The following is a 26,779-nucleotide window of genomic DNA, read 5'->3' on the forward strand; positions in this document are numbered from 1 at the left end:
TTCATTTGAGCAATCTATGTTCATTATTAATCTTCCCTTACTGCAGGCTAAAGTAACCCTGGCTTGTAAGGTCTCTGTTCTTTTCAAAGCTGGCTTTACTATCATTGCATTTTCTGCTGCATCTCCTTGCTTGCTTGCTTCCTAGTGCTTTGCAGGGTGTTATCTCTCTTCATAACTTCTGAACTGTGCCATTCGTCCTGGAAAATGGTTATTGGGGATTAATATGCAGTCAATCGCTGTTGTGCTCTCAGCTTCTGAAAGTCTGCTTTGGAGTATAGTTCATCCCTTCACCAGGCTGAAGGTGTTAAATACACAAATCTTTTTCTTCTTTCCTAAGTTCTTGCTCTCCTGCCACCAAAAAAAGAAATTTGGATCCTTAAAAGAACAGGGACAGGCTGTGGTTTTTCAGCCTTGTGCTTTTTGGTGTTAAGCTAATCAAATTCCACCTGGTTTCCCCGCTGACCATCCGAACACTGCAGGGTGAGCGTGTGCGCAGCTCTTGAATGCGTTTGTGCACCCTTGCAGGTTATCCATTCTTCAGGGTTGGTTCCTTTTTCCCCCTCAGATACAGCAGGAGATTTAATGAGATTAAATCACATCTGTGCCCAGCCAGTGCACTGGGGAGGGACAAGGTGCAGGAAGCCTCTATTTCCAGCCCAGGTATTGTTAGTAAGGAGGGGACAACAAAAATACGTGATGGCACTCTAAGAACAGGACAAGGAGATGAGCTGACCCTAGGCAGCACATGGAACCCTTCTGAGTCAGGGACATCAAATCCTGGCCATTGGCTGGGATCCCCAGTTGCACCCTAGGAGTAACAGAGGATGAATATGCCACCAAACAGTCCTGGATCTGCTACCAAGCCCTGCTTGCTTCCTCCCCAGCAAGGAAGACACATTTGCCCAGCACCTCTCAGACCTGCCAAAGTGAAATGGCTCTGGGAGCCCCTGCTCAAACTGCATTCCCCTTCCCGTACAGAACAGCTCTAATTCATGCTCCTAAGCAGTTACAGTAAGGGATGGACAAGCCCACATCATCTCTGCTTTGTTAGGAAAAACCTTTGGATTTTTTTTTTTTTCTTAAAGCGGGGCGGAATAGCCAAAGGCCAGTACATTCAGTTGTATTCAGGATTAAATCACTCCAACGCTGGTTTGATTTAGCTACTGACAACTAACTTACAAATATGGCCAAATGTCAACAAGCAGTAATTTTTTTATAGGGCATTTATATTCTGTATGGGGAGAATTTGGCAAAAAAATCTTGATAACGAGTGATCCCAAATATTTCAATAACTGTGTGATTTGTTTTGGTTATTGAGAGCTAGGTTGTCCCCTCCCTGCAATGCAGAATCAGTGCTGTGGCATTTTTATCCGCCCAGGAGCAGAAGGAACATTAGCTCCCTTTGCCTCCATCACACTGAAAGCAACTGCACTTTACGTTTTAGAGAAGAGGTGCAAGCTGCAACAACAGAACTGAAAGCAAAGGAGCTGGGAATAAAAGGCAAGTACCTCTCAGGAGAAAAGGCAGAAGGAATACACAGAAAACTTCTGCTTGGCTGCTCTGATGCTCCTCTCCCCAGCAGTGTCCTTTCTAATCACAGCACACTGTGCATGCTCACACTGCTTTCCTCACCAACAATTTCATTCAGGCTGTCAAATTAGCCAGGAGAGGCAGCGTGGGTAAACGAATAGCAACCAGATTGCTTGGTAAGTGTTGGCTCTGCCACAAACTCACTGCTCATCTCCTATCTGCTTCCTTTCCCATCTTTGTCATCTTTGTTTCTGGGGTACTGCCTAGGGTCCAGATGCTTGTTTAGGCATCTGTAATTCACATCCTTGAGATTGCCACCGCAAGGTACAGTTTTTCACACAACATAGCCATGCGTCTGGACACACTATCGTTCAGGTCATCACTGTCCCCAGCCACCACCCTTGCACACCAGGTCTTCACTTGAGAGGTCATCTAGTCCATCCTCTCACCCCAGCCAAATTGTTCTTCAACATCTTGGACTACATATGTGCAGAGTGTAATGTAGGGGAAAGCTGGTCTGGATTGGACCCAATGGATGCTGCTCCCTGGAAGTGGTAAACAATAATGATGAGACTACTGTTGACATGCCAGGGTTAAATAAACAGACGAGAATATTTGGTTTCTGTTACTGTTGTAAGTCAAGTTGTGTATTTAGGTATATAAACTTAGGCACTCTTTGAATGTTGTGGTTGTGAAAGCCAAGAATGAGCACAGCAGCTACCCCTTTTCAACTACTGCTACTTCAATCTCTTAAAAAGGGAAAAAAAAGAAAAAAGAAAAAAAGAAGAAAAATTGTAGCTTGAATATGACACAGCATTTAGCATTTTTCTTCCCCTTTTCAGTTGATTAAGTGGCCTCCTCTATTAAAAACCTCTTGATAAGACAATGAGAGCTATTAGCAACTCATGAGAATCTGGGGTTGGTAAATAGAACTACAACTCTGGGAAGAAATACTGCAGATATCATACAGTGAGTAAGTGGCATGGCAGAAGAAGTAGGTTAAAATACTTTGTTATTTTAGCAGGCGAATTCCTAGAAGATGATTGGGGAAGCTCTCACAACGTGATTGAGGTCATCACTGAGTGATACCTGCAGAAAGACAGTAATATATCACCTGTACAGGTGTAAAATCTGTAAGCAACTTCCTTGCATTTAATATGTTCTGACCTGAGCTCCAGCAATGCCCTGTTTAGGGTAGGCAGTGTGCCCTCTGTGTGTGACCGGCATCCTAGCTTGGAAAGGTTCCTCTTGTCTTCCATGGATGACAACCTCCATTCAAAAGGCACTAAGCTCACATTAATCTCCCCTTATTCTAGTGCCTGCTCCCTCGCATACTAAAATCCTCTTTTGGCTGCTTCAGTTGGTGATGAGAGCACGTCTTCCAGATGACAGTATCTGTAGCACACACAGAGCCCCCTCCGCCTCGAGAATGCTGAAATCAACTCAAGTGCCAGAGCTGCTCTTTAAAATATTAAGTACACAAATATTTTACAAATAGTATTTCAGCTGTGAATAATAACCTGGTAGTTCCTGGGAGAGGTAGACAATTTACATCCTCCCTTTCCATATGAGCTGTTTTGCTGTGACTTCCAGATGCCAAATAAATTATTAATCAAGTCTGAAAAATACACTGGAGCCTTCCTTCCTGAGAGGAAGGGTGATGCTAATCCCCAGATGGATTTGGCATGTAAGTCACATTGCCACTAAATAACTGATCAACATTTTTCACCACCATTTTATTGTGTTCAGAGCTTACGTGTCTAACTTGGAATACATGGCAGTTGTGCACTAATTCCTCCTTTTTCAGTGCCACCACTGGTGATGCACATTTGCCCCAGTATGGACATAGCGATGCATATGGACACAATCTACAGGGAGGATGGCAGAACTGCACAGCGTGCTGGTGGAGCATTAGAAAGCACAGGAGACAAATCCTGTGGATCTTTGTGTTTTGAGCTGGGTTTTTTTCCATTTGAGCTGTGACTAATGGCTGTGTCAGACATCATAAACTGAAGGATGCAGGTTGTGAACACCCCTGCATTGACTTCAGGACAAAGTAGTAGAGAAAAGGAGAAATTTCTGGTATTTTCATGACCTTTTCCCGGCTTACTTTCACAGTGTCATAGGCACTTGGTCAATGTATTTCTTTCTTAGCACAGGGTAGAGAACACAGAATAGGGGACAACACAGAATTCCACATCAGTTGGAATGTTCATGTATGCCCTAAGTTAGCTGAGGGCTTTCGTTTTCAAAAGAAGTGGACTCCAAGAGCCTCGCCATATAAGCAAATCCACCAGGAAAGGATGAAGACAGTGGTCAACCACTGTCAACTGCTGACAGTGTTACTATTGATAGTGGTCAACCAAGTGATCTTGTAAAAGTCTCTCCTAACACAAAGACAATTTGCATGTTTTGCTTTCCAGCTAGAGGCTAATACAGAAAAAAACCACTATTGTGTCTCAGGCGCTATTGGTTTTTGGGCCTTATCTTGTGCCCTAACATTTCCATTCAAAGCCTGATTGAGCCATAGCTGTAGAATTGGGTGCTCACATCTCCATGATCCTGGTCTCTACTCAGAAAGCCCAGGTTTTTAAAGCATGGCTGAGATAAGTACTGCTAAACGCAAACGGGCCTTTGGTGATCTCCAGAAACACGACCCTGGAGTTCCTCTGCTGCTAGTCCGGCGTCAAAGGGAGCAAAGGCTACGACAGTTGTGCACAGATCGCTCTTCTGTGGTACAGAGAGGGAGAGAGGAAGAAACCAAGTGCTTTCCCTGCTGATTCTGCTGCTGCTTTCTTTTAAAACACATTTAGATTTTAAGCTTCCAATTCTACCCTGAGTATTTTGTATCAAATACTGCAAGCAGAATGCACACCAGACAACCCACAAATACATTCACACACAACATATCTTGAGATGCAGAATACTATTTCTTCCTCTTCTGTACATCCCCAGCTTCCAGTGTGTCAGAATCACCTCTTGGCACCCTGCTTAGAGGTAATAAATCAGGCTCAGCTGCTATGATTCAGAGCCAGTGAGCATCCTTGGTACATACCTTGCTGCCAACCCATCCTCTATTAATCCAAGGGTTCACATGTGTGTGTGTATTCGTAGTGCCTCATTTCCTAATGAAGTGAGTCATTAGGAAGTCAGACAGATGAAATCCCAGCAAAACAGGACCAATTAATTTTCCTGCCCCTTTTTCCAATCGGAGTGTGGTATCGTGCACCTTTCTTCAGTGTGACCATCACCTCGTTGTGTTAGGTACTGTATAAAAGCAAGTATGAAAAGCCTTTGTCTCAAACAAATAACAACCTATGTATAAATTAAGAGGCAACACACGGTAGAGCGAAATGGCAATATCAGGCTGTCAGGAAGGGATCTTGGTGCACGGCTGCCTGCTCGTTGTCAAGATTTCTGTGGCATAACAGCAAAAGAGACATTTATACAATATATCATTTACAGCATAAATATAAATAGTTAGTGATGATGAAAGAACCCCAGAGACCTTGTAAACTAAATCACACTGAAAAAGACCCTCCATGAAGACCATAAGCTGGCAAAAGCTTATGCCATGTATTTTGATCCCTTTCTTTAAACAGAAAAATATCTTCCTAATTAATGACTGATGGCATTAATATAATGAAAGACTTTTATATCTTCGAACTCAATTCTGCCCAGAAGGCTTTCATACATAGGAGTATATATCCAGACCGACACATGCTTTTACAGTGAGTGAAGACACCAGATCTCTCTCTTGTATACAAGTGTCTGCTGGTTTGATCATTACCCCCAGGAAGTAGCCAAGCAGTCAGAGCCAGTTCCTAGCAATGGAAGAAATATTAGAAAGAAGGCAACATAAATCACTAGAAGACAAACGAAGATGGAAAGTTTGGGTTTTCCCTTTATCTTTCTCCTCTGTTTTTTCTTTCACACACTTTATTTCAGGGAAGTGAGAAAGAGAAGATTTCATCAGCCAAACAGAAGTGCTCTGGTGCTTGCAAAGACGCTGTGGGTCACAGCAGCTGGTGGGCCATCCCCTTCAGGAAGTGCAAGGGTAGCTGAACACAGGGAAGGCTCTTCATCCTGTGTTCATGTCTGTCGTCCACCCTGTTTGCTATGGGCATGTTATCATGTTCTGTATAATCCCCAATGATCTTTCAAGAGATACTGTCCTTTGTCATAGAAGACATAAAGGACATCCATTTTTCATGTGATTAGAAGCACAAAAACAACATTCAAAATGGATCATGAGACATCTATTTGTGAAATTAATGCTAGCATGTCATTCAAATTTTTATTTTGTTTAGGTGATTAATTTGCCTATGTTACATGGTATACAGGTACGATAAACAATGGGTTCTCTCTCTTGCAATATTATTTTCCGATCATGATATTTTCTGAGAAGTCTATAGACCAGCATATATGACATATAAATGTGCTTCCAGAGATAGACAGAGGGAGAGACTTCCTGAACAGAAACTTCTTGGCCATTCCTATTTCATGGAATATGACACTCCAAAAAGCTGATCCTTGAACCTGATTGAGAATGCTTAAAAAAAAAAAAAAAAGAGGAGAGACAAATTCAAGTTTTCAGGCATTTCAAAGACCATGGAAGTGAGTCTTAAGAACAGGACTCGATGCGATCTTGAAGAGGCTCTAGTTATGTGCTGACCTTGCTGACTAACAAGCAAGGTAAAAGTTGCAAGGTGCAAGATTGGCATTTTGTTATGATGACTTTTATTTTGTACGGTATAAAACAATTCTGGGAAATATTCTGACAAATAGCAGCATAATAGTGAGCAAATACTTCCTGTAACTCCTCACACAAACACAGAATAGCAATCTTGTGGAAGCTGCAAAGAAAATACATGGCAGCATTTTTCAGAACAGCTGGGTTTGGAAGAATTTAACTACAAATGCAGTACACAAGGATGAATTAGGGGGTCTTCAACCTCACCTACTACCTTCCTCTTCCCTTTCTCCCCTAGCACTGCTTGCCTGTGTGAGCTTACTCTGGATCAGGGCACATGGCCAGCCCTCCTCCCTTTCAGTGGCTCTCAGTGCACATGATAAATGGGCTTTGGCTCATTGAAGCAAATGGAAAAACTCTCATTTCAAGGTGATTTGGACTGAGTCCCTTGATTATCTTTGCCACAGAGTTCTCCTTGAAGAGGCTGACAAGGAAATGGTATCTGTCATTGCCTCTCTGCTCTTATCTGCCTCTTGAACCAAATTTCAGTAATGTGTAGACACGCACTCTCGGAAGCCTCCATATGCAAGTTTTACAAGGAAATGCAGTCCTGTGCACTCCACAGACTTGCCAACTTGCCTACAGGTTTTGAGCAGAATTGATTCAGATCTAAACTGAAGGCTCTCCCTGTGCCTATTAATCACCTTTCCTCACGCAGTGTTTTTGCAGCTGCCACCACATACACTCCTTGGGCACCGATCCACTGTTTCGCACCTCCCAAAGTCGCGCCGTAATCAGTAGCACTGAATTTCTATCCTAGGTAGTAAGACAAATCTTCTAGGGCAGCTATAAATGATAACTAACTTACATAATTATCCTGACACTTCACTGCACTCTTAGTCAGTTGACTACTGATTCAGATTATAATGATGCTTTAGCAATATTCACATCAATCAACTTTCTGTCCAAGATATTATTTATATCTTTTCATAGACAATAAAACCAGAAGAAGCCACTGTGATCATCTATTGTGGCCACTGCAGAAGGCTCTGGGTCAAGACCTGAGCCCCAGAAGAACTACACCATATTTTGTACAAAACCATTCTTTGTTTGCAGTGATGGAAACTTAACCGCAAGCCTTGGGAATCTGCTCCAATGTTACTCTGGCTAAGATCAGATGGTTTTGTGTGAAAAAAATCCTTTTGAATTTGTAACTGCTATGTAATTTGAAACATCTGTAAAAAGAAAGATAAAAGAGAAGCATTCACATGCACAGGGAGTAGCGTACGAAGAATGCAGGTTTCCTTTTATATCCCTATTAGTGTGTTTGATCCTCTTCAGCTTCTATAATTGCCCTCCGTGCAATTATCTTCAGCACAATACAACGATTTTTAAGTCAGTGCAGACTAAAATTGTATTGTAATACAGTGGCTGCTTTGTCTCCAGTAGATCTTTAGCAAATTTGTGGTCAGCAGCAGCGCTATTTGGTAAATAATACAAACCCATGACAGGTTTGCTCAAAGAAGGAAAAGCCTCAGGGTGACTGAGGTGTAAGAAACAGCTCTGAATGAGCAATTCAAATGGAGGAGGAATTTAAATAATTAACTTCCTTTTGATAGGATTTTCCTGCTGCAGTGGCAGAAAGGATAAACAATTAACAACTGAAACATTCTTTCTTTCCTGAGCTGTCCCTGACTGTATGAAATAATGGGCTTTACTCCAGAAGGGGAACAGCACTTGGACTATCCTGATAGCTGAAGAAGACCTTCCTTTATAAAGGAGGAGGAAAGGGGAGGTAAAGGGGCCGTAGGCTCCGTGCACAGGAGGGTGTGGGGCGAATTGGCCTGTTTTCCTGCTGCTTCCTAGTTCTCCTTGGTGCTGAGGCAGAAGTGGCAGTGCCCCACGGGACCGCTGTGGGCAGAGGGAACCCATGCAGGCAGGTACCGCCACTGCGGATGGGGTGACACCACGGCACCTTCACCACCTGTGAGCTGACGCCTGCCCGTGCCAGCCATGGTGCTCAGCCTCTGCTGCGCTGCTTCCAGACCACCCCTGGGCAGTTGATGTCTTCCAGGAGCAGGGCTGGGGTAAGGGCCAGAGATCCTTCAGACAGATCAATAAAATAGATGGAAATGAAAAGGGAGGGAGAGGTAGGTGGATGGCTCAGCCGCAGTGTGAACACACTTCACAAAACTTACCCAGTGCAACCGATAATAACTGGCAGCAGCAGCAGTCTCCAAGCCGGCCTGCTTATCTAGCCGGTCGCGATGCACCTGGGAGTCAGTCACACCTCTGCTGCAGAAGTCCACGTACATCAGACAGCGTTCCCTTATGCAAATAGGAAATATCCGTCCCCTTTAAATACGAATTGTGTGAAACTGTAGGATATCATCCAAAAATAGGATAAGCCCAAAAACTGTCTTTTGAATTGTCTTCTGCTTGATTTGAAACTGGGGGAGGAGCAGCAGGCTGCACAGCAAATGCCTTTTGCTGCAGAGACCTACAGAAAAACCATTCCATGACCCATTTATACAAATCAAACCACATGGCAATACCCAGCATTTTCTCCTCTTCTTTGTTAATTAAGAAACTGTTTTGACCATTCACTGGGTACCACTTCAAAAAATAATCCTCGTCTCTTATAAATGCCAAGCTGAGAACTATTAATATCTTCAGTTTACTGCTGCTACCTAACTCAATTTCATCCTTATCATTTGCTTTTGGGGATTTGCTTAAAAAAAAGCAGGAAAATAACAAAGCATATTGAGGCACATGGTTGGGAATAAGGCTAAGAAAACATAATAAAAAGTATTGATGAGAAATGCAGACCACGTATGCGTTTGCAGTCGAATGCCTAGCAGTATATAACTGAATGGTAGTCCTGGTTTCTTTAATACTGCATTTACAGCAGTCATTACAGAAAAGAAAACACATGCACAAACATACACATACACACACACTCACACACACGCACTGCAAAATCACCTCTGAAAATCAGCCCAATCTGAAAGAACTGGAGCTAAAGGGAGGGGGGAAATCCAAGAGAAGAGGAACCGTAGGAACTGACTGAGCTTGCCAAATCTTGTGGTGCTTTTCTGGCCCTAAGTCTCTGGTCTCTGACTATGGCAGAATACTTTTTCAACGGTGTTTCCCATTTCTTCCACAACTTCAAAGAGGATGTTCTGGGCAAAAATGCACAGAAATCTACTTTGTTGTCTGTGAAATCTGTAAGACTGTAAATCTGAAAGGGGAAATATTTTGGGGCATCTTTCAGGAGAGGGACATACTTAGCTCAGCCCTGCCCAAGAGACCTTTATATGCTTAGGACTGAATCCTTCCCCAAAGAGGAAGAGAAGAAGCAGAACCAGGGTCTAAAGACCCAGAAAGGATGCCACACATGGCCGTGGGCAAGGAAGGGGTGATGGGTTGTTCAGGTCTGGGGAGGAGGAAGAAGGCAGGGAGAGAAGGTAGGTCTCCGTGCCAGGGAAAAGAGATGGAGGAAGTGGAGGAGACAGAGGTGTCAGGTGGGACCCCCGGCGGTCACACAGCCCCTTTTGCACAGCAAAGAGAGCAGACGTCAGCAGTCGGTGAACAGGCAAGACACAGAGTTTTGTGGCACAGGGACTAGTGGCCCAAAGGACAGGGTAGGACAGGCTGCGGGGTTTCACTGCAATGGGTGGTGCGGATGAACTCACACAGTTCCCCCCTTGGCAAAATCGTGGGGGTACTCACAAAGCCCAGCCTTGGCAGAATGGCCTGGTTAAGAGCAGCTGCTAAGATAGTGAGTGCATACAGCATGTGGGAGCAGAATACGCAGAACTGCCTTCGTTTGCCCAAAACTGAGCATGTTAAAGAAGACAGCGGCAATTAGCTGGATTGAACCATGACCAGGGAATTCCAGAGACAGTTCTAAACAAAGAAGATGACAGATTAAGAAGGCTTATAAGTGACGTATAAAAAATTGTAGCAGCAGGGAGAGACCTTGGAGTGGGAACAGCAGCAATCAAAACTTGGTGTGACGCTGCCAGAAGTACCACCAGCATCCCAACCTCTGCTGAGACAGCTGCCCCGATGGACACCGCGAGGAGCCGGCATCCAGCTCGTGGGGTGACAGCACGGGGTGCCGCAGTGGAGACACACACTGGGGTGCCTGTATGTGAGCCTAGGGGACCTTTGTCACTGGTGTGTGCGTGGGGAGCACCCACATCTCACAGGAGGGGTGTGCGAGTAGGGGAGCCCCCTTGCCAGGAGCGTGGTGAGTGCTGGGGGCCCACGTGGCCTCTGAAGAGGTGATGTGCACATAACTGTGCACACTGTGGGATTAGAGCTTTGGGGGATTAGTTATGAAGGCTGTTTTGAAATTTGTAGGTGTTTATTAACATTTCATAGGCATCTAGTGCTGTAGTTTGTCTGTCACTGACATTGATCCTGCATGTACAGTTCACTGATTGCCAGTTAATTATATGTCATTAAAAAATCTAAAAATTGCTTTGATCCTGATTTGATTTAAACCACATGAGCTGAGCAGCTTTTCCCTGTGACAGAGATAGAGGAGCTCTCACAGAAAACAGAAAGGACACAAGCTGCCCCAGTGCGGGCCCAGCTCTCACGCAGGGCTCGGCAGGGGCAGCAACGCTGAGCTCCTTGAGCCAGAGGCGATCCACGAGCAGCGCGAGGGCAGATCCCGGGCTGGGGGGATGTTAGACAAGTTGGGGTGAGGCTGCGAGAGGGAGAGAGCCATCATGGCTCACTGGGGCTGGCTGGGACCAGCTACACGCCCGCAGCTCCCTCCCAGGAACCGCTCTGGGAGTCCCCTTGGAGGAGTGTGGTGTGGACCTCGCAGCTCTTGCATGCATGCAGAAATTTGTGTCTCAGACCCGCAGCTTGCAACACGCTTGTGATCTGCACCAGGGCAGGACAGACAGCCGCGCTGGGGGAAACATTTCTTTCACCATGTGCACTGTGCTGTGCTCTGTTGAAGAGAAATATGGACCATTCCAGCTCCCCTGGTCCAGGTGGGCTCTGCCTCTCATCCTGTGATGGGGTGATGTGGGTAAGAAGACACTTGCTTTGCAATCACACCCATGATCCAGATAGTGGTCCATTTAGATCAGCCAGGGGATTTTATCTCCTCCTTGGGCCCATATGCAGCCCTCTAGTCCAGATTGCAACCCTAGTAAGACTAATTCCCTTCTCATGAAGGAAGAGGCACCCGTAATGTGCTCAAACTGGCTTCATGGTAGGTTTTAGTCAGAGCATGAAGCAAGCTTGCAGGCACACACTGAAGCATGCAGAGTTCAATGAGATAAAAAGATAGATGCCATTCCAGGGGTTGTGCTTGCAGCTCTCTTTGCAGACATTCATCACTGGAGGCATCACCAGATAAGTTGTCTCCTTTCTCTGCTGAAATGAGCGAACGTGATGAGCAATTCTGCCCACACTGTGCCTGAGAGAAGCTTTTCAGTAAACTCTACCCTGTGCTGACAGGACACGACTGAAGAGGCCACTGCATGAGCTGGCACTGCTCCTCCTGTGCACCTTCTGCAAGCAGCTGCAGGGATGCTATGAAGTGAGCAGTCATTTAAAAGGAGGTAAGAAACACATTTCCCTCTGGTTTCTGCAGGTTCCCTGAGTCCTCGGGCTAGGAGCACTGCAGCTGGCAAACTGGGTCCTTGTGCACTGCTCTGACAGCAAGGGCATGGACAGCTAAACAGCAGAGCAACCACCAACAGCTCCTTGAAAACTTGCAGTGTCTGGGAGGGAAAGCTCAAAGGAGTTTGTGTCTATCAAGTGTTTTCTGCCCATTTCATTTTAGTCTGTCACAGCTTGAAAGGCGAAGTCTGTGCTGTGGTTTGCATGTCATGAAGCACTGCCTTCACTTTTTCCTTGGGACAAATCTTCGGTCAGGGCAAAACAGCCAGGCTACACCACATTACAGAGGACCTGAGTTGCTGCACCACCTCCACAGCCTCATAACTCACACTTCACCTTGCTTTTGTCCTACAGCTTTATTTCTGTGAAGCACTTACATGCAGATTACAAGCTGACGTTTATAAGACTACAAGTAAAACACACGTCTATGTGTCTTTGAATGCAAACACTGCTTCCCCCAGCCCCCCACTGACCTGAACCAGTGCTCGGCATTAGAAAGGACAGGAGTTTCAGAAGCATCCCATGCAAACCAAGAGCTGAGGAAGGAAGAGAGACAGACAGACAAAAGCCCAAGAGCAGCCACATGCAGAAGGGCATAATGGAAATGTTTGTGACAGTTGGATAATAATAACTAAGCCTTTGGAAAAAAAAACATTTTTACAAGTTGGATGTGAAAATGGCCTCAGCAATATTTTCTCCTCAGATAAATCACTCAGTGCCTTGGGGTGAGTAGCAGTTACGCTCACTTCTTACCACGCCAAGGGAAATGGCATAAGGAGGATGCCCTGCTCACCGGGCGAGGGGCAGGGGAGCGGATAACGCCACAGAGAGCTGAGACAAGGTGAACAGCACTTGTTATAGACAGACTTTGAAAAGTAAATTGTAAATGATCAGGGAGAGCAATAAAGGCAACATGTAACTCCTGCAGGTAGGTACTCCTGTCCACAAACGTGGCTTAGCTTCTGCAAGCCTGACGCCTTCAGTGTTGAACAAACACTTGAACCTAGTGATGATTACATGGAGACAGAGAAGGCTTTTGGGCAGCTGTCATCTATCACACACTTCAGACAAGGGTGGGCGAAACACAGAAACTATTAGCTGAGCAATAATGACTTTTTCTGCTAAGACAGTTCCATCTCAGTGGTAATGACTGTGGCAAATATGTAAAAAGATTGATTTGCAAACAGCAAAGCCTGCAGGGTAGATCAACAGTAGCTCCGCTTAAATGGAGTTAGTCCCTCAAGAGAGATGCTACAGGCTCTCCTGTAGCTTCCTTGTCCCCTGCGGTGTGGGGATACTCCCATGGACACACAGGGGTCAGTGGTGTTGGGACCACTGAGGCCACACAGTTTTATGGGATCAACAATTGATATCCACAAAGCAGGAGTGGGTGTCTCTGATCTGGTCTCCATACAGCCAACAGAGAGAAACAGGGGCCACAGGGATGCAATTTGTCCTGTCTGTACCTTTTAGAAAGGGTAAAATGAGTCCCTGTGCTCTCTGATTTCTCTCATCAGGTAAGAACCCACTGAGCTCCAAAGGGGGCGGGGGTTGCAGTCTCCTGCCCTGTAGACATACAGGCTTAGGGAAAATGAATCTTTTCCTCTTGTCTTGCCTTCCTTTTGAGCTGTAAGAGGGAGCAGGACTCAGTGCAACTGTCAGTATGTCACCTTGTACAAGATGCTGTGAAGAAGCAGCTACCCAAAGCTCCTGACACCTAGACAGGCAAGACGAAGAGGAGGAGCAGTGCTGGGACCTGTCCATAGAGCTGCCCTGTGGTAGACTGGCACTAGGAATTTCAAGTCAGTGCCTTCTTGATCTTATCCCGTACTCTACCCCATAAGGTACATGTGGCTCGCAGGCCTTTTCCCACACTTCAGCAAGTACAGACAGGGCATGCAATGTTGCAGGTGCCTTCCTGGTTGCAAACATGTGAAGCCCATAACTCCAAGATACTTCCACCTGGGACTGCAGGGTGCAGCCCTGTCCTAAAGCTTCTTTCATTGAGGGGATGAAGAATTCAGCTTTAATACCAATAACTGCAAATAGTCTAAAGTCAACCCCTGAGCTTATAAAAGTATCTGAATAAATACCATTTATTAGAGAGCACAAGCTTCCAGTACCGCCACAAGACATTTGGAAGAGCACAGCCCCTCTCCTGCCTGACGCCTTCCCAGAAGCAACAAAAGCACAGCTCAGCTGCAGACACCAAACAGAAGCTGCCGCTGCCCCATCCGTCCCTGGGGACTGACAAGCAGGGCCACCTCAGACGCGATCTGCCTCTGAAGAAAGTGTTTTTATTTAAATGTTATTCAGGATGTGATTCAGTTGTCTATGCCTAGGCATCTGATGTAATTTTGGGCTTCTGTACAGAAATATCTTTTGGGATCCCATACATAAAACAAAATGGAGGAGCCATGCACACCGTGCATTGCATGTTCATGTCATCCACCTGGCTCATACAAGACAGCTGCAGCATCTCCACCTTGGAACAACACCTGCAGCTGTGCCTGTTCCTCCTTACGGGTAGTCATCTGAAAATCCCTGGGGACAGAGAGGAGGAGTGAGGGGGAAGAGGGAGATAATAATAGTTGAATAATTTATTCAATGAAATTCATGGAATTTGGGCACTAATACATTCTATGAGTAATATTTTCATTATTTTCCCAACTCCAGCGCTAACAGAAGACATGAATAATGATTGGAGCAAACACTTCATTATATGACAGTGCTATTGAACTTCGGAAGCATATATTACATGAAGTGAAGGGACTCTAGTTCTGCCTGTCGCCAGTTTGATGTAGATGTTCTCAAAAATGGTGAAATACGTATTTGACACTTCGGCCTTTCCTCACAGAAAGTTTGCACTCAGATTACCTGACAATAAGAATCAATCAATAACTTGCATGCTGTTTCTCTCCCAGAAAATTGCTAACAATTGCTTTCTTTCAGCACTTCAGAAATTACATCCCTAGAGATGGCAGACCTCTCATCTTTACAGTCCCCTCTCTCCACAGGGTGGCATGTCCTTGTGTCCAGGGAAAACTCATTCCTCAGGGGCACTGCAACCTGCCGCTGCCCTGCAGCAGCAAGCGCAGACAGCCCCCGACGTTGCAGCAGCTCGCTCTGCAGCAGTTGCAGCCAGATCGTAGGGGGATGCCGGCCAGCCTCTTCCCACGTCTCATCCCTCCCAAAACCTTCTCACCATTGGAGCTGCCTGATAAATGTGGACTCTAGACACAAGGGCAAAAGGGGGATTAACTGGTCCCTGTGAAGTTAGGCCATGAAATCCAAGCTGCAGTCAGATCTGCTCGTACAGGGTTTCTGCTGCTGTTCCCTGGCCGTCAATGGCCAGCACCACCGACTTCAGCATGCGGTAGCTAAGGGTCTGTTTCCAAACTGCATGAAGAAGTACTCCCTAATAAAATCAAAACAATCTAAGACTTTATTACTTGGGTAGATTTTAGCCCTAAATGAATTATAATATCCTCCTACCTTTGGCTTAACAGAGGAGCTGGAGAGTCAACGGACATTTCCCATCCAGCCTAAGAAGTTGTGGTTGAACAATAAGATGTCTGTTATATTACTACTCAGAGCAGATTTAATGACTCCAAACAACATGGGACCTACTGCATCTCCTGCTTTACTGTGAATAAGGTTCATTTCTGAAACTAAAAGATGACATGAATTCCTGGTATCAGTTCACTGACAGCAAATGCACAACACCCTTTGACATCAGTTGTGAAAGATCACGCTAAAGAAAAAGAAAAACAACCAATAATTTCCACCCTCCAAAATTCATAATCTAACTGATAACTGAGCTTGCTGCAAGGGACTGACTGTCATTCATCAGCTAAATGTCGAATTCATTGGTTCCTGGAGGGCCTCTACTCAGTCAGAAATGAACATTGTTCATACACATATTTCATTCTAACTTTGAAAGTAGAGAGGAATTTAACAGAACATTAGAGAGTGATGAATAAATTATAATGGCATTAATGAGGCCGATGCTTATATCTAAAGGGAAAAGTCCCAGAGGGTTCAGGGAGCTGCAAAGTTACTAATAACTTATTAATTTTGGAGTTGATAGTAGATAACAAATTAAACATGCTAAATATGAGTATGCACTGTGATTTCTGCTGCGGAAGACAAAATCTTTTGGCATATTATACTGTAGGGTATCATTTATAAGACCAGAGAAGTAATTATTCTTTTTTATATGTCTTTAGGAAAGATTACAGCTGGATAGTTGTATGCACTTCTAGGCACTTGACAACAGGAGGATACTGATAAACCAGAAGAAATTTGAGAGATTCCAACTATAAGCAAATAAAATGATAAAAAGACTCTGATAAAAAGAGTAGGGGACAAATCCTCTTCAGAAAGATGGAAAGAACTAGATATGAACAGAAAAGAAAGCTGGTGGGAAATTACGTGACACTCAGAAGAAAAAAAGGTGCAGCAAACAAGTCAAATAAAAGTAACTGGAAAAAATATTTCTTTACCAAATAAATGTGCAAAATTGCCGTCACTTTTTACATGAAATAAAAAACACAATGTGATGAATCAGAACAAATCTCCCAAAGAGCCAGGACATTTTCACAATCTGTGTGTCTTAAATTTACTAAGTTGTGCCCTGATTACTTCTTGATTTAAGACCATAACTGGCAAATATTTACCTAAGCAAATAGCTTTGTGCCCCTGAGGTTTTCAATTCAGTTCAGCAGATTTTGTGCACGTGAATGACCCGATTGATCTGCTCAGGTGTGACACAGCCACTTTGCACTTCACTGCAGCCTGCTGGCAAAGTCGGCCCTGTTTCAGCATCACTCCAGCACCACCATCCCAATGTCAACGTGATCACACAGAGCAGCAGAACCGGGATAAATTCACACATATCGCATATTTTCTGAGAGGTCGATGCTGCACAGAGACATATGTATAGAAAAGAGACAATGGTGAAGGAAAAGGAGCATGGATGGTCACCAATCTCCTGCCTAATTGAAATAAGAGGTAGTAACTAAAGTTAGAGCAAGCAGAGGCCAGGGTAGGCAGCACACTGTGAACTGCCTTGCCTTGCACAGCACACCGTCACAAGAGGTGCGTTAAAAAAAAAGCTGTAATCTGCCTTTATCCTTCTAAGCCCCTGAGTGTGCTGTGGGCCTTTTGACTTTAGCGTGGATTTGAGCCATCATAATAAGAAAAGGTCCTTGAAAACGGAGTATGTCATATTTTATATTCACAAAAAGAATGAAAACATTAAATAACAGCTGAACAACAGGAATTGCTTCTTACAGAGCTCTCCACGTGGTACTGGGGACTCCATCTTCAACTGATGGAGGTGATGGGATCTTTTTCGCTTAATACCTAACATGTACAGGAAAAAAAGGGAAACCCCAAAGTAGCTAAATGAGATTAATTTCTGGGGAGCTCTCTAATATTTGCCTTAAGTGAGGATTTTCTGTCACCTGAATGTGACAGTATAACTTGAAAGGAAGTATTAGGAAGGATTGTGAAAAATTCATAGTGACCTGAGTCTAAACCATGTCCTCAGGAATATTTCCCATGAAAACCCAGCTCCCGGATGGGGACAGGGGGAACCTGGCTTTTGGGAATCTGCCCAACGCAGTTAGCATATGCACAGGGGACATTTTCCTTACCACTTCAGTCTGTTCCCAGCAGCTCACCTGAGTGACTTTGGGGTTGTTCATTTTCCTCTTCAGATGAAGGGCCCTTCTGCCCTTCATCTGACAATATTTCTGTTTGGCCTTTGGCTTTACATAGCATGAAAAAAGTGAGCCACAGAGAAGAAACACTCGAAGGTGATCCACGTCCCAAGATCACAGTCACAGCAATGGCAGGATGGTCTGCCTGAAAAGACTGACAGACCAGTTCAGGGGCTACATTGGCCAATGCTCTGTCTCAAAAGAAGACCGGTATAAAGTCACAGGACCACAGGATAGCTCAGGCTGGAAGGGACCTCAGGAGGTCTCATACCTCCTGGTCACAGCAGGTTCAGCTCTGAGGTCAGACCAGGCTGTTCAGGGCTTCATTCTGTGGGGGCTTGAAAACCTCCAAAGACTGCACAACTGCACATCTGTCTGACTGTCCTCATGGGGAAAGTTTCTTCTTATATCCAGGCTGAACCTCTACTGTTTCAGCTTCTGCTTTTTGTTTCTCATCCTCTCTACCTGCATGACTGTGAAAAGCCCATCTCCATTTTCTCGAGGACCTCTCCATAGGCACTGGGGGCTGCTGTTAGGTGCCCCCAAAGCTGTCTCTGCTGGAGGCTGAACAAGCCCAGGTTTCCCATCATCTTGGGGGCCTCACCTGAACTCATTTATCAGTATCTTTTTTCTCTTGAGGGAGGGACAAAACTGGATGCAGTATCTAGATGTGGTCTAGATGTGAATAGAGGGGAATTATAACTTCCCTTGATTTCTATTTCTGTCCCTGTTCATACAGCCTAGGCTGCTATTGGCCATTGTTGTTGCTGAGACTTGCTGCTGGCCCATGTCCTGCTCACTGCCCATCAGGACCTCCAGGGCCTTTCCCACAGAGCTGTTCGAGGCAGTTTTGAGCCTGTGTTGTTGCAAAGGGTCCTTCCATCCAGGTGAAGGACTTTGCATTTGTCATTGCTGAATTTCATGATGTCCCTGTCAGCCCATTCTTCCAGTCCCTTGGATGGCAGCCCTGCCCTTGAATATATCAAGTGGTGGCTCAACTTGATGTCATTGCAAATCTGATGACCAAGCACTCTGTTGCGTCCTCTCACCTGTTGGCAAAGATTTTAAACAGATCGCTGGGGCAGGTCCCAGGACAGACCGCTGTGGTGTTCCTGTTGTTGCCAATCTCCAGGTAAAGATGAGTTATTACCCATTACCCTCTAAACCCAACCAGCCATCCAGATTATAAACCATCTGACTTTTTCCCATTCCTACCATAGCATACCATCTTGGATACAAGAATACAATGGGAAAGAACCTTGAGTGCCTTGCTAAACTCAATGAAAACGACATCTACTGCTCTCCCCTCATCCTGAAACGCAGTCATTTTATCATAGGAGACAATCAGGTTGGTGAGGCATGACTGCCCCTTGTTAAATCCATGCTGACTGCTACCAGTCACTTTCTTCTCCTTCCTGCACCCAGAAATGTGCTCTGAGAGGACTCGCTCCATGAACTTTCCAGGGACTAAGGAGAATCTGACTGGCTTGTAGTTCCCTGGGTTGTCCTCTGGCCTTTTCTGAAGGTGTTGTTTTGAAGTTGCTTCAGAAGATAATAAGGAAGACCTTACTAAAGCTAGACATGGGGTTAAAAATAATTTCCCAAATTATCATTAGTCATCATTACACCTGGGTATGTCTGATACCCATTCAACAGTGCTTGAGAGTTTGCTCAGTTTTGACCATAACTTTACTATACAGCAATTAATTCCAGCTTATGTGAAAAAGCATTTTCTCTTCCGTCTCCATTGGGTGTTGTGAGAGAAGATGAAGGTGTTTGGTGTACCACTGTGTAGAGCTCCCTGTGTAAAATCTGATAATCTGGGAAATTATAGCAAAGAAATATTTGTCTGTTTGATGCAAACCCATGCTTTTAGAGAGCTGATTAGGCTGTTCTTAAGCTGTTGCAGCTTCAGCTTTTTAACATCTTCTTTGTGGGTAGATTTATTATAGTCTTTTAATCACAGACAGAGAACATCAAAAGGTTTACAGAAGTTCATGAGTCTCCATGCCCAAACTGCAAGGCATCTGGGACTAATTTACAATTTCACACTGAAAAAACAAAATGCAAATGTCAAGTGCAGCTCTCATACACTTCTAGGAAGAAAAAAATCAAATAAAATCATGCAATTTCTCCTGCAACAAATTATGTTGGAATTCCTAGAGAACATATTGAAATATATGTGGCTCCATGCACAAACCCTCAAAAACCCAAATGACAGAAACTTGATTGACAGTACAGGACTGGTCAGGATGCTATAAGCACTGCAAGTGAAATACCATCCCTTTTACATATCAATCAGACGTATAATGGAACATCTATACGTCCTGTGGAAGCCAAAGAGAGATGAAGGCCTTCACCATACCTCAGGGTGCAGAGTTTGAACAACAGCCGGCAGCTGCATGCTAATGAGTGCCTTATTAAATAGCTATTGTTAGATGCAAAATGCGTGTTGCTCAATTGAGATCCACTGGTGGGTGTGGGTAAAAGATTGGAATGAAGACGATTAAACTGAGAAAAGGTGTTATATTTATGTCACTATAAAAATTACAATAGCAGTTAACTTATCTGAAGCTAATAATAACTTATTAGCCTCCTGAACAAATTTAAGCTAGAGGGTAATATTACAGTATATTTCTTATAATCATTTTTGTATTAATTAGTTCCAGCCTTCAAATTGCTTGGAAAAAATGACTATCAATTTCATCTGTTTGCTCCCATCTAACTGAACATGGGTTCAGATAGTTGATTTTATAGTCTATTTTAATTACTTTAGGGAAGATCGGAGTAATAAAATAAGGCTATACCTACATCTTTGCCAAACAGCAACAAGGTTTTGTACCTAAAAGCCTGTGTGATTAATTTAAAAAATAGCTTTTTGGAAATGAACAAATATTGCTTCTAGTCACGCTATAAGCTATTCTATGGCTCTACTATGCTGCTACTTATTCATATTTATCTCTATTCTATCCCATACTTTTTTATGTATTACATTTCAGTGAAACGTATAACAATCAGTTGGAGATAATTTTTCTTTTTTTTAAGTGAATAAGTAGTTCTGGGTTAAAATTGAAAAAGCATTATGACCCTAACCCCATCCGGTCTGTTTTCTCCAGTGCTGAGGGAACAAAAAGTAAGCTCATCTAAAATGGAAAAAAAAATCTGCTAAAGATTTAGTTTGTCCTATAAAAATGAAACAAGCCCTCTACAGTGTTATTAATTTGTCTTGTGTAGCAGGCTGTTATTTTCTGAAATAATATTCACCTGTGAGAAAGGAGGGAATTCCTTCCACTTGCTTTCATCCTCAAAATGCTAGCTGCCTAGACTAAGCTATATAGCATTTCCAGAAGGAACTTTTGCTCCAAACCTCAGAATGGTTTGCCATTTAGACAGGCTTCTCTCTCTTTGCTGACTTCTGGAAACCCTAGTCAATTCATTTGAACTGGATGCTTTACTTTTAGACAGCTTGAATTGCATTTGAGGATGTAAGAAATTCTACTTATACCCAGGAAGCTTAGTTCATAAGAAGAGTAAAATGTCATTAATAAAATGTGAAAATGACACAGTAGCGATTTTCTATGGCTGAGATCTTACAAATGCTTCTGAAGGTGCACAGCTTAACCCCTGGGAACAGTCCTACTCATGTCAGAACTAATCCCGTGAACAGAGGTACAAGTGTAAGTGTATGCAGGGCTATAAGGGGCATATGCAGTAAACAGGAGGAAATTTTCTTTGCATTTGCCTTTTCCATCAGAAGAGACCTTGGTATGAGGAAATTGTTTAAAACTCAAACTTAATTTTATTGTATCAAGAACAGGCAATTCAAGTTGGAAAAGAAAAGATGAATGGAAGGTTGTGCTTTATACAAGAGGTGTTCTTTTCCAGTTGACTAAATGAAAAAGAGTATGTCACCATATGATTAGTAGCTAAATATAATATGGTGCTGAATAAATAACCACTGTAAATACAGCTATCTTCACAGCAGGGGAAGCCTTAGCACAAATAACAGCAGGCTAGCTGACAGCCAGAGAGATTACAGTATTTCATTTTCAGACACAAGTCTCAGTCGGAGTGGTTGTGGTCAGCAAGAAACTGTTTCTAATATGTTTGGCTGGCCTTTGAATTTAATCTGTTGACTGCTGCCAGATTTACCAGGCAGGCTTTAATGGTCCATCGATTTTAATAGGACTCTTAATGAACATAGCAGATTATAATTCGTAAGGCCACCAGGAACAGAGAAGCAGGACAGTATAGGCAGCAATGGCTTGATGTAGACAGCAGTGATGGGAAAGGGGTATCTCAGTTACATGTAAAATACTACTATTCTCTTTCCATATCATCTGAGCATACCGCAAGTATAAAACCAAAATATCTCTTCATAGTTGCCTGCAGTGGCAATATTTAGCCCACCTGCCTACATCAGAAATAAAACTTCCTCCATAGTTTTAGGCTGGCCAAGAAAATACATACTGAAAAAATGAGTTATATACCACTGTCTTAAAAATATAAATGCAGACCCCAGAAGAGAGCAAATTCAAGCTTGCCTGCTCAGACTGCTCTGTTTCCCATCTCCGGGGGTGGAATACATCTGGCCAGCTTCTCCGCAGTTAAGTACATCATTTACACCAGTCTCCGGGCTTTGTCCTGAGCCAATTCCTTCCTCAGAAGAAATTATACTGCCTGTCTTCAACACCCCTCTCCAGATAAATGTGTTTTTCCCCAAGGGTCCAGTAGGTAAGACCCACAGGCACTTGAACCCCTTTGGCTTTTGAGGAGGATTTAGAAAACCTGGACACATGAACCTGGTCCACAATCTCTCTACAGTAGACTCTGACAGCAAAGAAATAAAGGTAAAACCAGGCGTGTGGCAGTTTAGACTCCTCACCATGTACAGACCGTGTCGGTGTAACAGATGTTACTGCTGTACAAGAAGATCACCTTTGCAGTGCTAAAATATTGTCCAGAGGGGCAATATAGTATAATTACAAAAGACAAATAGTTACAGCAGTGAAAAAGCCATATGCACTTTTTTTCCTATGTGCATATTGGTTTTCAGGTTCAAGAAAGATAAATTCAGCCTGGCCCAAGCCCAGGTTATATACCTAGGAGAACTGGGGAACGGAGAGATGATCATACAAGAGGTGACAGGAAGAATTTGGCTTCTTTAACCCAGGAAAGTAAAGACTGAGAAGAGAAAGAGTTTCGATTTATATGTAACATCAGGGGGTAGACGTCTACCAAGAGAAAAGCTGCAGGGTAGTGCTAGCAGAAGAACAAATGAGTATAGCCATGAATAGATTTCAGCAGAAAATTAAACCATTTCCACCTGTATCAGAAATAGTGTGGCCAGCAGGAATAGGGAGGTGATCGTGCCCCTGTACTCGGCACTGGTGAGGCCGCACCTCGAATACTGTGTTCAGTTTTGGGCCCCTCACTACAAGAAGGACATGGAGGTGCTGGAGCGTGTCCAGAGAAGGGCAACAAAGCTGGTGAAGGGCCTGGAGCACAAGTCTGATGAGGAGCGGCTGAGGGAACTGGGGTTGTTTAGTCTGGAGAAGAGGAGGCTGAGGGGAGACCTCATCATGCTCTACAACTACCTGAAAGGAGGTTGTAGTGAGGTGGGGGTTGGTCTCTTCTCCCAAGTAACAAGCGATAGGACGAGAGAAAACAGCCTCAAGTTGTGCCAGGGGAGGTTTAGATTGGGCATTAGGAAAAATTTCTTTACTGAAAGAGTGGTCAGGCCTTGGAACAGGCTGCCCAGAGAAGTGGTGGAGTCACCATCCCTGGAAGTATTTCAATGACGTGTAGATGAGGCCCTTAGGGACATGGTGTAGTGGGCATGGTGGTGTTGGGTTGACGGTTGGACTCGATGATCTTAGAGGCCTTTTCCAACCTTAATGATTCTGTGATTCTATGAATGATGTCCTGGCAACAGCTTTTAAACAGGAACAAAAAATGAAGTTACTTTTAAGATGCAATTCCGTATTTTTAAGCAGAGGATTATATAATGTGGTGGCCTGTATGGGATGGAGCCTGATGAATCCAAAAGTCCTTTCCCATCCCATGTTTACCATAGCCAACATGTCATGATGCTGGTTTGACCATGCAGAAATGCTACAGGCTCTGCTGTTCATGCATGTCTAATCCTTCTTAGGAAGAGCCTGGTTACACAAGAACAGGGATGGTGAGTCCTCCAGAAGCAAGATGTCCTTGGGAAAGCTGGAGAAACTGCTAAGTTATTTTTTTAACTAAAAACAATCTTTGACTGGAAGACCTGGAAGGAATTAGGCAAAGCACAGAGTGCAGGATCCAACCAAGCAGGACTACATCTGCCCTGCAGAGAGCTTAAAGATTTCCCCTGGCTGTACCAGCTGGGCACCGTAGCCCCCATCTGAAACAGCATGGAAGGTCTGCAGCCCTGTGCTGAGCCCAGCCCTCGGGCCACTCTCAGGCTAGCAGCACCTGTTTAGAGAGGAGCAGCATTCCCATCTCACCCCCAATTCCCAGCTCCAGCTGAAGCCTCTGGGCCTCCAATTCATAGAACCATAGAATAGTTTGGATTGGAAGGGACCTTTAAAGGTCATCTAGTCCAAGCCCTCTACCATGGGCAGGGACATCTTCAACTAGATCAGATTGCTCAGAGCCCCGTCCAACATGAATGTCTCCAGGCTGAACAACCCCAACTCTCTCAGTCTTTCCTCATAGGAGAGGTGTTCGATCCCCCTGATCATTTTTGTGGCCCTCCTCTGGACCCGTTCCAACAGGTCCATATCTTTCTTGTGCTGAGGGTTCCAGAGCTGGTCACAGGACTCCAGGGGGTATCACTGTGTTAGTGCTCATTTCAGGCTCGACGGCATCGGTGGCTACCCACAGCTTTGTAATAAAAATTACTATCTGGGTAAAATAGGTATCTTTTATTAGATGGACCAATATAATTTTTCCAAGCCTAGTAGCTCATTTAATAAAAAGGTACAACCTCTAGCCTCCAGTCTTATAATACTTTTGATAGGATTATAGGGTCTGTTATAGACCACCTGGCCAGGAAGAGGAGGCAGATGAAATATTCTACCAGAGGCTGGCAGAAGTCTCCCAGTCGCTAGCCCTTGTTCTCGTGGGGGACTTCAACTTTCCGGACGTCTGCTGGAAATACCACACGGCAGAGAGGAAACAGTCGAGGAGGTTCCTGGAGTGTGTGGAGGATAACTTCCTGACGCAGCTGGTAAGCGAGCCCACCAGGGGAGATGCCTCGCTTGACCTGCTGTTCACGAACAGAGAAGGGCTGGTGGGAGATGTGGTGGTCGGAGGCCGGCTTGGGCTTAGCGACCATGAAATGGTAGAATTTTCGATACTTGGTGAAGTAAAGAGGGGGGCCAGCAAAACCGCTACCATGGACTTCCGGCGGGCGGACTTTGGCCTGCTCAAGACACTGGTCGAGAGGGTCCCTTGGGAGACGGTCCTGAAGGGCAAAGGGGTCCAGGAAGGCTGGACGTTCTTCAAGAAGGAAGTCTTAAAGGCGCAGGAGCGGGCTGTCCCCATGTGCCGCAAGAAGTACGGGCGGGGAAGGCGACCGGCCTGGCTGAACGGGGAGCTCTGGCTGGGACTCAGGGAAAAAAGGAGAGTTTATCAATTGTGGAGGAAGGGTCAGGCAACTCAGGAAGAGTACAGGGATCGCGTTAGGTCGTGCAGAGAGGAAATTAGAAAGGCAAAAGCCCGGCTAGAACTCAACCTGGCCACTGTCGTGAGAGACAACAAAAAATGCTTTTATAAGTATGTTAATGACAAAAGGAGAGCCAAGGAGAATCTCCATCCTCTAGTGGATGCGGGGGGGAACGTTGCCACCAAGGATGAGGAAAAGGCTGAGGTACTCAACGCCTTCTTTGCCTCAGTCTTTAGTAGTCAGAATGGTTATCCTCAGGGTACTCAGCCCCCTGAGCTGGAAGACAGGGACGACAAGCAGGATAAACCCCCCATAATTCAAGAGGATGAAGTTCATGACCTGCTATGCCACCTGGATGTTCACAAGTCTATGGGGCCGGATGGGATCCACCCGAGGGTTCTGAGGGAGCTGGCGGAGGAGCTTGCCGAGCCGCTCTCCATCATTTACCAGCAGTCCTGGTTAACTGGGGAAGTCCCGGACGACTGGAGGCTCGCCAATGTGACTCCCATCTACAAGAAGGGCCGGAAGGAGGATCCGGGGAACTACAGGCCGGTCAGCCTGACCTCGGTGCCGGGGAAGATCATGGAGCGGTTGGTTTTGAGGGTGCTCACGAGCCATGTCCGGGACAACCAGGGGATCAGGCCCAGCCAGCACGGGTTCATGGAAGGCAGGTCCTGCTTGACCAACCTGATCTCCTTCTATGACCAGGTGACCCGCCTAGTGGATGAGGGAAAGGCAGTGGATGTGGTCTACTTGGACTTCAGTAAGGCCTTTGACACTGTCTCCCACAGCATTCTCCTAGAGAAGCTGGCGGCTCACGGCCTAGACAGGTACACTCTTCGCTGGGTAAAAAACTGGCTGGACGGCCGAGCCCAGAGAGTTGTGGTGAACGGAGTTAAATCCAGTTGGCGGCCGGTCACGAGCGGTGTTCCCCAGGGCTCAGTTTTGGGGCCGGTCCTGTTCAATATCTTCATCAATGATCTGGACGAGGGGATCGAGTGCTCCGTCAGTAAGTTTGCAGACGACACCAAGTTGGGCGGGAGTGTTGATCTGCTGGAGGGTAGGAAGGCTCTGCAGAGGGACCTGGACAGGCTGGATCGATGGGCCGAGGCCAACTGTATGAGATTCAACAAGGCCAAGTGCCGGGTCCTGCACTTCGGCCACAACAACCCCAGGCAACGCTACAGGCTTGGGGAAGAGTGGCTGGAAAGCTGCCCAGAGGAAAAGGACCTGGGGGTACTGGTTGACAGCCGGCTGAACATGAGCCGGCAGTGTGCTCAGGTGGCCAAGAAGGCCAACGGCATCCTGGCCTGTATCAGAAATAGTGTGGCCAGCAGGAATAGGGAGGTGATCGTGCCCCTGTACTCGGCACTGGTGAGGCCGCACCTCGAATACTGTGTTCAGTTTTGGGCCCCTCACTACAAGAAGGACATGGAGGTGCTGGAGCGCGTCCAGAGGAGGGCAACGAAGCTGGTGAAGGGCCTGGAGCACAAGTCTTATGAGGAGCGGCTGAGGGAACTG

Source organism: Calonectris borealis, chromosome 1 (genome assembly GCF_964195595.1).
Source record: "Calonectris borealis chromosome 1, bCalBor7.hap1.2, whole genome shotgun sequence".
Taxonomy (NCBI): domain Eukaryota; kingdom Metazoa; phylum Chordata; class Aves; order Procellariiformes; family Procellariidae; genus Calonectris; species Calonectris borealis.